This window comes from Hippopotamus amphibius, chromosome X (assembly GCF_030028045.1).
Source record: "Hippopotamus amphibius kiboko isolate mHipAmp2 chromosome X, mHipAmp2.hap2, whole genome shotgun sequence".
Taxonomy (NCBI): Eukaryota; Metazoa; Chordata; class Mammalia; order Artiodactyla; family Hippopotamidae; genus Hippopotamus; species Hippopotamus amphibius.
In genome coordinates, this window is record NC_080203.1 from 18,465,615 (window position 1) to 18,478,716 (window position 13,102).

The 13,102-nt window shown below is 34.8% G+C and overlaps 1 pseudogene; it reads right to left on the bottom strand.

The window, feature by feature from the left end:
* Window positions 1-1,150: 1,150 nt before the first annotated feature.
* LOC130841745 (PABIR family member 1-like) overlaps window positions 1,151-13,102 on the bottom strand; it is a 39,027-nt pseudogene continuing 27,075 nt past the window's right edge.

Consider the following 13,102-nt stretch of genomic DNA (forward strand, 5'->3'; position numbering starts at 1 on the left):
TTTTAGATAGCCATTTCTACTTTCATTAGCTGAGGAAATTTAAACCAATTCTCAACTTCATTTCATGAAGATACATTTCAATTTTTCAAAACGCTAATACTGCCCCCAATTATTTAAAGCACTTATTTTAGATTTAAAATTTTTAACACATTATTTTTCTTATTTAAAAAATCCTTAAGGCTTTTGAATAGAAAATTGGGTTTTAAACAACCCTTTATAGCCCTTACAGAAGAACTGGAAGTGCATGATTCTTGCAGAAAAATCCTAACATTTTAAGCCTGTATTTAATCAAATCAGTAGTCATGATGATGAATAAAAGGTAATTCACAGAAATGTAAAAGACCACAATTTATCTACATTGTCTTTTTTCTATACTTAATTAGAATGTAAAATTGATCAGCGATAATCAGGTTAAGTACAAATTGAGTGAAGCCCCAATTACATACTATTTTCTTGCTGTTCAATTAGCTTCCATTCATCTTGCTTCCCCTACCTATTCCTTCTCAACAAATTAAACATCCAAGGATTCATGTGTAAAATGGGCAATCCTCGGATCAGTATAGTATAACCAGCTTAGCTTTTAAAACTGCTTTTGATAGATGATTTTTCCTTACCAAATGGAAACTAGTAATTACTGAAAATATTAAAAACTAGCATAAATATTCACTATTAATTTTAAAAATCATTTTACCTATTGATTAATGGAACAATTATATTTCATTAGAATGTATAATTTTACTTTTTATTCACATAAATAGAGCTCTCAATTTTCTTTTTAAAAAGTCAAGGTACAGCATGTTTCTATACATCAGCAACTTGAAGATGTATGATTGTATCTTTAACATACTTCTTATTTGGAAAACATCTTTGAAAGTATTACTACATTGCTTTTAAGGGCATACACAGGAATCAGGCATGCAAGTTCTGTAGACAAACAGAATTTTAGGAAATTGAGAAAAAAAGATAAAGAGGAAATAGTCTAAATTATACCACATACAATTCTGTTATTGCTCCAACGTGCCTGTACGTGTGTGAGAGAGACAGAGAGAGAGACAGAGAGAGAGACAGATAGAGACAGGGAGGTATCAAGTGAGTGGATGAGTGTTACGCCATTGCTCCATTGGGGATAGTCTTGGGATGGGTAAATCACTTAGTTGAAAGTTCATCTATTAGAATAAATGGAGAACTAGAATCAGAAGGCAACACAGGAGAGTTTGTAACAGTACAGATTTTAGCTGGTGAATTATGAGAAGATCCTGCATTGCCGCTGTTTCTGTCAAGAGCATCTGAAGATAGACTAGGAAAAGAAAATGCCACTCATTGATAACAGAATTCAAGAGATCTCTGTGCTTTGTCTAAAAACGAATGCAAAATACGTGAAGCAAAGAACTGGCATGAGTTACAAGAGCAGTTTCATAAGAGCAGTAAAACAAAACCAACAGTAACAGTAATAAAAATCCATTCACCGTATTTCCCATTTTGATTATTAAAAACGTGCTTTCTTGGCACACTTGTAAATAACATGCTCAGCCTAACAAAGCACACAAAAATCCAAGGTAGAAGAGACAGGCAGAACATGACTCTTTTCCAAGTTTGCATTTTTATGTATTTTTCTAATACCTCTTAATCTAATGCCAAAATCCCACTTCTAAAAATGTGTCTACCATGTATTAATGTCACACATAAGTGTTGGGGAGAAGAACTAAAGTTAATATTACAGTATCCATTTGGGATATTCATTTTATAAAACTTCCAAAAATATTTCATAATATACCATACTTCTGAATATATACAATAGCTAAAGTAAACTTAAATACGAAGTTAAAAGTGGCCAATGAACGCTTAAAATCTCATGCTAATACTCACCATAGGGGGCTTCCTAGGTGGTGCAGTGGTTGAGAATCCACCTGCCAATGCAGGGGACACGGGTTCGATCCCTGCTCCAGGAAGATCCCACATGCCACGGAGAAGCTAAGCCTGTGCGCCACAACTACTGAGCCCATGTGCTGCAACTACTGAAGCCCACTGCACCTAGAGCTCGAGCTCTGCAACAAGAGAAGCCACGGGAATGAGGAGCCCGCGCACCACAACAAAGAGTAGCCCCCACTCACCGCAACTAAAAAAAGAAGAAAGCCCGCGCACAGCAAAAAGGACCCAACACAGCCAATAAAATAAATAAATAAATTAATAAAAAAAAGAATAGATTAAAAAAAAATACTCACCACACATTCGTATCAGACAGTTGGATAGTATTAGAAGAAAGCATGTTGGTCGTGTCTTGGGAAAAATCTCTTTGGCTGATGTTCAGATGTCATTTCACCTATGACAAAAATGCAGATCAAGGTAGATAGATTTTATCTAATGTGTTTATTATGCTTTTAATTGCAAAAGTAAAACTTATTCATTGCAATTAATTTATAAAATACAGAAAAGCAAAAGGAAAAAATTTTCACATCATCATTATCCTGAATATGTGTGTATACATGATTGTTTTTTTAATGAAATTGGATTTGTACTGTATATAATACTCATATGTAATCTATTTTTTGTTTTTAATGATTATAATTTTTCTCATATTATTAACTAAATGCTACAACATAAGTTTATATAGCTACGTACTAAGGATGTACCATAATTTAATCTCATTCTTTATTTTAAAACTTTGTTACTGCTATCCTTAATTTGCTAAACATACACAGTGAACTAAATAGATCGATTTTTATAGCATACAATGAACAAAATAAATACATTTTTAAAGATTAGGGGAAAACAATCTCAAAAAACCTCATTGCTATAATCTTCACTTTGAAGTAAATGTTACACGTTCATGTGATAACCACGTCTGGATGTGAGTAAAACTGATGACCAAGTCCATAACTTCTAGGGTGGAATATGTTTGAATGATAAAACGCTAAGGCCACCTACTCATTAAAAAATATCCTTTGGAATAGAGATTTCACAGACCTTCCTCAGGAGTATAATCATGGCTCACAAAGCTCAAAAGAGGTCTAGGTATTCTGTTTCATGCCAGATACACTTATACCATTATGGAAAAAACTACTCATCTCTCCTTTTTGGTTTAAATTGAAAACAAGACAAATCAAAACAAATTCATCATAGAAGAAAATTAAAATTTTCTTTGCTAAAATCAGTATTATTTGTAAAACAATTTCTACAGCTGCCTAATTTCTGTAGATTTCTCAGAGTTCCCACTTGAAGCCTTATTTTTTCTTGTTTGTTCCCAATGCAAGTAACTGCTGCTAATCACCATAACATATGCCTTCATACGCTTGGAGACGCTAACCTTTATTTCATACTCTCCTCCACTTTACAGAGAGTCCTCATTCTTTTTTGTTTTTTTCCCCCAGGACCTCTTTTTGATTTTTTATACCATCTTTCCCCACACTTCACTTGTATTAATGTGATAACAGGACATAGTTTGTTGTTTCCCAAATAAATATTCATATTCCAAAATATATAAATAAAATTAAATTTCTGTTTAATATGTTATTATATCTGAAAAGTCAGATAAACTTTGACCAAATTTGTTTAGGCTAGGTTTGGTAGGGTCTGACAATACATATAAACCGTGTGGTACTTATAGAATTGGCTTTGGAGTTCTTAGGGACACCTCAAAGAAATCAGTCAGTCAACTTCCAGAGCAACTGAGAACCAGGTACAAGAAGTTCGAGTGGGACATGCCACATCTACCAAAATACTGGACAGAAACCAAGTCTATTATGTCAAAATTGAAATACAAAAAACGATTTTTAAAATCGTAAATTCTAAGAAAATTCCAGGCATTTCCAATATCATGAAACATTTTATGTGTTGTCTTAAAAGAAGAATTATTTTAACTTAGTAAAACACTGTCTTTAATTTAAGCATATTTGATTTTAAATACTCAAATGCCCCCCAACTTCCTGACAGCTCTTCAACTTTTTTTAAACATTAGCCCAAAGGTCACAGCACAGGTAAAAGACCCCTAAGCTAGGTCATTGAATCAACTCATAAAACAATGTGCTTAGTTTGCAAAAGAGCGTTTTTCAGAGTTGATCTCCTCTTAGTCTTAGAATATAATGAGCACACGCTGAGTTAGGTATGTTGTTGGGAGGACTGCCATTAATTCACACCAAAGGCATGGAACACTGCAGCACACTTCAATTTCCTTCCCTCTAGTTTTGTTCTCCTGCTTCTCCTTCCCCTTCCCCTACCCCTCCCGCTCCCCCTCCCCCTTCCATTTCTTCTTCTTTCTCCTTCTTTCCCATCTTAATGAATTTTTCACAATTATACATTTTTAAGTTTAATCTCCTTCCCCATTTATCCATTTCCCCTCCCTATTATAGTTAAACTCTGTATTAAGCCTGTAATTCAGTAGTTATATCAAAAAAAAAAAAAAGGAAGTACTATATAGCTTAGTGAGGCAGGGATGAGAAATGGGATCCAGGACCATGGGAGTTTAAAAACAAAAAAATTCTGCTCTTTCCCTGTCATTACTGAGTAAGCGGGTCATTTTCCATATATTTAACCAAAAATAACTCCCATAAACAAGTGAAACATCAAAGAACATACACTGCAGCATATATTTTTAGTGTACTAAGTGGATCTAATTTGTGTCAACTTATTCACATGGTATCAACATGTATGTGTGGTGGCGGGGCAGGGCAGGGGTTGAGATTCAGCAGAATACTTGATGGCTGACTCACTCTATTTATTTATTCATTCCCCACCTCATTTCAGAAAGTATTTAAGGCAGCTACCTTGGTGAATTATACAATGAAAATCATAATAGTTGACTTAAACTGGAATTAAATTTTTCAATTCACACTTATATGGCAATGTCTTTACAGATAGTTTCATTTAAGTAAAACAAAAGCCTCTAGTAATTTATCAAATATATTTTAAATAAATAAATCCTTTAAAATGAATTTTTGTATAAAACTTGATTTTATATGATATCTTATAAAAATAAAGTTATATTTATTTCTGTTGGTAGATAAAAGTACCTTTTCTTTTTAATGGTCCAAGGATACTTGGTCTAATAGTGTTGGTGGGGCTTTGACTTCTTCTAAAACTATCATAATCATTACAAGAAAACATTTGAAAAAGATCAGCTGTGACTATTTCATTATAACAGATCTAAGGATATACACTAAAAGAGAACTCTATGTAGTATCCCACATCATATGATTTCATCGCTTTTCTCTAAATCTAGGTAAAAATAGGAAAGCCTCAGGACAGCAAACTGTCTCGTAACTTATAAGGATTCAGGATTTTCCCAAGTTTCAGGGAAATAAAGCTAGAAGGACCTACAGTCCTGGCTGTGACCTGCCTTGAGTCAAGGTGAAAATCATGAATGAATGAGAGGGTATGGTTGTTAAACGTTCATTTGAGAGTTTGCTCTGATCCTTATGAACAAGATGGGTCAGAGGAAGACTAGGTTCAGACAGGGTTAATGAATTACTGATTCTTCATATGTCCACATGTTCTCACATGTTCTTGGTTGATTCCTTTCAATAATACAAAGTGATAAACCAAAACAATGACATTTTAATTTTTTAATTTCACTAAAAAGACATTACTTGTTTGGTTGTAACAGATCTTGGAACTATAATTTCTTTTTTTTTCTTTCTCTCTCTCTTTTTTTTTTTTTTTCTGGCTGCACCGCGCAGCTTGCAGGATCAACCAGGGATTAAACCCGGCATAATTTCTTTTAAGTTTCTAAAATTCTTATTCTGCAAGCAACTTGGTATTTTCATGTAACATAAACTTACATTGTAAATTGTTGCATAGGACTGGGAATGGGACTTGGAAGCAAGCCGGTGCAACACATACTTCGTAATGATGGAGAAAAACATTGCTAAAACCAAATTAGAACAGAGGTTTTAAAACTGCCACTTTTCTCAGAAAGCATATCAGTGGTTTCCTAGGGCGGGCGGGGAGGGGGGAGGAGATCAAGTGCAAAAGATCACGAGGAAACTGTTTAGAGTGTCGCAATTGTTCTGTATCTTGATTATGGTTACAGTTACAGGATTATACACAATTACCAAAATTAATCAAATTGTATACTTAAAAGTTGGTGACTTTTGTAATATGTAAATAATAGCTTAAGAAATGAAAGGGAAAACTGCCGTTTAGAATCAGATATACTATAGCAAAATAAATTCCCCAAAAGATTTGGGTGGTGCAACATTAATGTTTTATAAATATTGCAAGGGACACAGACTTTTAGACACTCCTTTCTTACTGTCCCAATCACCCCAGTGAGAGAAGCTGCTGAGGATGCTGGAATTAAATCAGTGCACTTTGGAGAAGATGGTTTCTCTAAATCGTTGTTGCTTTGTGTAAGCAGAAAGCAGTGTACAATTGTAGCGCCTGTCGCTTACTTATCAAATGCTGAGGGTGATAGCTATGGCATGGGGAAGAGAATCCTTACTGCATCAGTGGTTGTACCATGGAACTCTCACCATCCTAAAGCAAGCAGGGAACCCAAGACTCACTTCAATAAGCAAAGGCACCTTTTGCCTTTTGGGAAAGAGAGTGACATGCCAGATGAGGGGCTTCCCTAGCACCCTCAAAAGACCTAGAATGTGAGTACTCAATATTGAGTAATACTTACTATATACACAAATCCTAAATTTCAGTCTTTCTCTTTGGGTTTGACCTGTGCTTTATTATTGAAAACTACAATACTATGTCCAGGAAAGGATAAAAAAGATTTGGTTAGAACTAAGATAAAAATGGGACAGCAAAAATCAACAGCTATAAAAATGTACATAGATTTTATGTGGACAAAATCAGGACCCCACAATTCAGGATTTTAAAATGTACTCTTTTCTTCTCCAAGACACAAGTAAAGTTATATTACATGTTTCTTTCCTCCTTCTAACACACTTGCAGATTTACTCACTCACTCACACCAACACCTAAAGTACTTAGAATTGGGTCAGTTAAGGGAATCCAACAGCCTCTATAAACTGTATTAGCACCAAAACATGAAAAGTGACAGGCTCCAAGGTTATCTACTCATTCTTTAGGACTTATTCCTAAATCAGGGATAGATGCTCATCTAAGGCACTCAGGGCTCAAAAGAAAATAACATGTTACTGCTTCTTCTAATGACCTACTTCCCTACCTAATAATCCCCAAATCTAGAAACTGACATCTAACCAGATTCTCTTTTACTCAAATTTCAGCTCAATTCTTATTCTGTCATTATCTGAGATGTCCATGGAAAAGAACCCTAAATATCATTCAACTACCACAACTTAGTAATTATAATACATACAGGGACATAAAAATGTTAACAAGGAATAGAACTACATTCAAAATATATTTAAATGGAAGGCTATACGTTAAAATGTTGGTAGGAGTATACATGTTACAGGCATAAAAATGCAGTATTTTCCCAGTAAATCCATTGTCTGTGGTTTAAAACTCTAATATACAGTTAATAAATGACACAGAAGGGAGTGAAATCATTTATTGTTTTATCATCTAAGCAATTCAACCAGTAAAACTGAACTTTTTTTAGACTCACTAGGACAGAGAGGAAGTTGGTCCACAGGAACAATGGTTTTGTATCAGACAACTATTTACTTTGAACCCCACTCTCAAACAATTAGTTATTTTTATGGGTAAATCATAAACTGTTTCTTAAGAGCAATAAAAAATTATGCAGCATATGTAATTTTACTTTCAAATGAGAGTTTAAATTTCTAGAAATTACAGCAAAACTAGGTAGTGCCAACATTAAAAATCAGAAAAAATTTCAAATTTTCTACAAAATTGAAGTGCTAATACCATACCAGGCTCAAAGTTTCTTTCCAAGATTGGCTTATCTGTATTGTAGTTTGCATCTTCCTACAAAAGAAAAGACATCAGTACTGAAGTTTGCCTACCTAAAAAAAAAAGATATAACTGAATATGATCAGAATAGTAATTCAATGTACACTACTCACCATTCATGTATTGTTTCTCTATTCGATAAATCCATGCCTTCTTCCTGAAAGGTAAGAACATCAGAATAAACTGAATACCCAGTTCCTATGATTTTACAGAGTTTTATTTCATTTCGCTATACGTTTATTATCATTCACTGGGCTATAGTAGAGCTAGAGTATAAACAAATCTCTAAACAAGTGTCTGGTTCTCTACTTTTCATTGTTGCACTTACCACATCAGAGATCTATTACCATTACAGTATACTGGATATGCAGGAATTGATTAGATGAAAAATTTGTACCTTTCTTCATTCAAAAGAGAAAACATCAAACATTCAACATTAAACTATTTTTTCCAACCATGAATTATTAACAAATAATTACTCACAGTCCAACAAACTAAAAGTCTTTCAGCATGGGTTTGCTTAAGCAAATGATGATACAAGCATGATTTAAATCTAGTCATTGATGTTGAAAAACATGTATTACATATTAAGTAGGAAAAAACCACAAATGCTTTTTATGTAAAATTGTAAATGAGAGGTGCTCAGAGGAATGTTCCCCAAAAAGTTAACAGTACTTATCAATGAGTAGTGGGATTTGTGGCAATGTGTTTTTTCTTTCTCTGTACTTTACCATATTGTTTGACCTTTTTATAGTATGAAAGTATTTTTCACATAAATAGTTACTTAAAAAAATAACCCACATATGGAAAAACATCCTGTGTATGTGAACTGGAAGACTTAATATTGTTAAAAAGGCAATACTACCCAAAGTGATATACTGATGCAAGGCAACCTCTATCAAAATCTCAATGGCATTTTTTGCAGAAATAGAAAAATGATCTTGAGAAAGAAGAATAAACTTGGAAAGACTCACATTACCTAATTTCAAAACTCACTACACAAAGCTAGAGTAATCAAAACAGTTTTGTGGTTCTGGTATAAGGACAGACATATAGACCAATGGAATAGACTAGAGAGGGCCTAGAAATAATCCCTTGCATACATGGTCAATTGATTTTCAACAAGGATGCCAAGACCATTCAATGTGGAGAGGATGATCTTCTCAACAAATGGTGTTGGAAAACAACATCCACATGCAAAAGAATGAACTTGAACTCTTGCCTTACACCATATATGAAAATTATTAACTCAAAATGGATCAAAGACCTAAACATAAGACTTAAAACTATAAAATTCTTAGAAGAAAACATAGGGCAAAAGCTTCATGTCATTGGATTTGGCAATGATTTTTTGCATTTGATACCAAAAGCATAGGTAACAAAAGAAAAAATAGATAAACTGAACTTCATAAAAATTTTAAACTTTTCTGCATCAAAAGAGAGTGAAAAGACAATCACAGAATTGGAGATGTTTGCAAATGATATATGTGATAAAGGATTAATGTCCAGAATTTATAAAATATTCCTATAACTCAATGACAACAAAACAATTCAATTGAAATATGGATGGTCCCCAATTTACAATGTTTCTACTTATAACTTTTCGACTTTACGATGGTGTGAAAGCAATGTGCATTCAGTAGAAACCCTACTTCGAATATGAATTTTGATCTTTTCCTGGGCTAGTGATACGCGGTCAGATACTGTCTCGTGATGCTGGGCAGTGGCAGCCGCAGCAGCTCCCCGACAGCCACACAATCACGAGGGTGAACACCCGATACCCTTACAACCATTCTGCACCCAGACGACCATTCTGTTTTCACTTTCAGGACAGTATTCAATAAATTACATGAGATATTCCACACTGTATTATAAAAATAAGCCTTGTGTTAGATGACTTTGCCCAGCTGTAGGCTAATGTAAGTGTTCTCAGCACGTTTAAGGTAGGCTAGGCTAAGCTATGATGTTCAGAAGGTTAGGTGTATTAAATGCATTTTCGTCTTAGGATATTTTTAACTCAAGATAGGTTTATTGGGACATACGCCCATAGTAAGTTGAGGAAGATCTGTATGGGCAGAGGACTTGAATAGATGTTCTTTCAAAGAAGATATACAAATGGCCAATAAACATGAAAAGATGCTCAACGTCATTTGTCATTAGGTAAATGCAAATCAAACCCATAATGAGATACTGCTTTGCATGCATTAAGGATAGGTATTACTTTAAAATATGGGGGGAAAAAACAAGTGTTGGTGAGAATTTGGAGAAACTGGAACATACATTGCTAGTGGGAATGTAAAATGGTGCAAACTCTGGGGAAAAACTGGTTTCTCAAAAAGTTAAATATCAAATTATCATATGATCCAGCAATCCCAGTCCTAGGTATATACCGAAAAGAATTGAAAGCAGGGACTCAAACAGATACTTGTATACCAATGTTCATAGTAGCAGTATTTTTTTTAAATGGTATACACATATAATGGATTATTATTCAGCCATAAAAAGAATGAAGTTCTGACACATGCTACAATATGGATGAATCTTGAAATGGGTACAGAGTTCCTGTTTGAGATGATGAAAAAGTCCTGGAAGTGTAGAATAGTGATGGCTGCCCAACACTGTGAATGTACTTAATACCACTGAATTGTAGTCTTAAAAATGGTTAAATGGTTAAAAAAAAACCCACCCCATACTCCAAATTCATCCTGGCATTCCTAAAAACATACTTCACAAATAATGAAGAACTTAGGATGGTGCTGGGGAAATATGGTGCTAAATATTATGGAGAACATGAAATAAGCAGGTGAGCCTTCCCTTAAAGAGGCCTAGAACCATATTGGAAAGACAAGCTTTATTATATACATTAAGCCAATGCTCTCCAAAGTAAGCACAGTCATAACTCAGGAGGTATACAAGGTGATCCACCAAGAAGAAAAAAGAAAAAAAACAGAAACTTAATTTATATATTTTAAAATCTAAGACAGTAAGAAATGAAAGCATGCCAATATTAGATTGACACTGGTGCCCTCACTCAGCCCATAGGGTCCAAAGATCTTGTGAGAGAAGAGCATTTTTCTGGCCTTTAACTAAATACACCTAATTGCAGTTCACCTGTGCCAAGTTAGGTGGGCACATAGATATACTATCTAGTTTTAACTAAACCAAGCTCCACAATGGACAAGTGCCTTAACAAGATTCCCATGAGAAACCTTGGACAGAGATTAGCAATGCAAATCTATGCAGATAACAGGGCAATGGCGAAGGCAGAACCTGTGCCTCTCCTACCACAGCTTCTCATCTGCCACATGACTGAAAACACAATGCTGAGCTAATCTGCTTTGTCAAGGAGCTGGCTAAAATAATTCTAATCCTCAAAACTATTGGAAATATGAATTCATACTGACTCTCAATAATCATCTATAATTAATAAAACAAAATTTAAAATTTTCTAGAAACATCATTTCATCTTCATCTCATCCTTTTTATATCTCTATTTTGCATATATTCTATGATTCACACTGTATGCTGGCACTCAATATACACTATATTCACAGTATATGGCCATAATGTAAATACAATATACATAAATTGGAAGCATGTGCTCAAACAGTTTTTATTGATGCAGTGCATGATTAAGAGTTTAAATATTATTGTCTGTAGTATAAACAATAAATGTCATAAATAGCCCGTAATAGAAGAGTGGAGTGAATTGTGTGAGTGCAAATTTGACCTAGGCCTTGAAAGATGTTTAAAATCTGGACAAGCAGAGGTTGCAGAGGAGGGTGTAACAGCAGAAGGAACCATATGAACAGAAGTTTAGAGGAGAGAAAGAATATGGCAGGGTAGACGGCAGTAAGACTAGCCTGGCTGAAAGGGAATTTGTACTACAGAGCAATGAGAAAGAAAAACTGGAGTGGTAAGAGCACCAGATTTATAGGATCTTAAATAATTGAAGAGATTGAATTTAAAGAGTTTGGGCAGAATAGCATAGTTGTTAGGTCCACGGGTTTTGGAGCCAAACAGAACTGAGTCAAATTCCAGTTCTATAACTTACTACCGGTGTGACCTTAGGCAAGCAGCTTAACCTGAGCCTCAGTTTCTTCACCCTATAAAGATGATGATGATGATAAGAATAATGAGGTGGTTGTACAGTTCCCATTAAAAGGTCTGGCACATAGTAAGTGTTTGATACACCCTAGCTATTCCTCTTCTTCTTCTTATTCAAAAGGTAATGGGGCGAGGAGGGTTGGGGGGAATGAATTGGGAGATTGGGATACCAAATTGTACACTCTAAATACATGCAGTTTATTGTAAACAATAAACAATAAAAACATTTAAAAAAAAGGTAATGGGAAGCCATTGTAATTTTTTGCACAGGAGAGAAAAAGATGAAAATAATGTTTTAAAAAAGCTTTTTTGGGACTTTCCTGGTAGCACAGTGGTTAAGAATCCACCTGCCAATGCAGGGGACATGGGTTCAAGCCCTGAGCCGGGAAGATCCCACATACCACAGAGTAACTAACTCTGCAGGCCACAACTACTGAGCCTGTGTGCCACAACTACTGAGCTGCATGCCACAACTACTGAAGCCCATGCACCTAGAGCCTGTGCTCCGCAACTAGAGAACCCACCGCCCTGAGAAGCCCGTGCACCAAAACGAGGGGTAGCTCCCGCTCACCAGAACTAGAGAAAACCCACACCCAGCAACGCCCAGCAACAAAGACCTAACACAGCCAGGAAAAAAAAAAAAGTGTGTCTTTTTAAAAAAAAGAAAAGTAAATACGATTTTAAAAAAAAGCTATTTTGGTGTTGGTTGTGGAAGTCAGATTGAACTAGCATGGATAAGAAATCTTTTAGAATATTATTATAGTAATCTGGACGCAAGGGACAGAAGGAAGTAGTAATGGGAACAGAGAAGATGTTGTTAAGGAAGAATTAATAGGATTAGATGCCTAATTGGATACAGCAGAAAAATAATGAAGAATTGAAGATGAACCTAGAGCTTTGAGTCTTAAAACTAAGACTGACATTTTGATGCCATTATGGAAAATGAGAGAAATTGGGAAAAGAAGTTCAAGAAGTTAATCAGTCTTTTAAAACAATGGAATAAAGTAAATCTTTTCAGCAAAATGTAACTGTTAGTATAGTTCTTCCATTTAATATTTATGTAGATGTTTTCCTCTAGTGAGAAGCTCAAAGTATTTTGTAATTCACTCAATCCACAAGTAAAGAGCAAGTTTTCTCAGAACTAGGA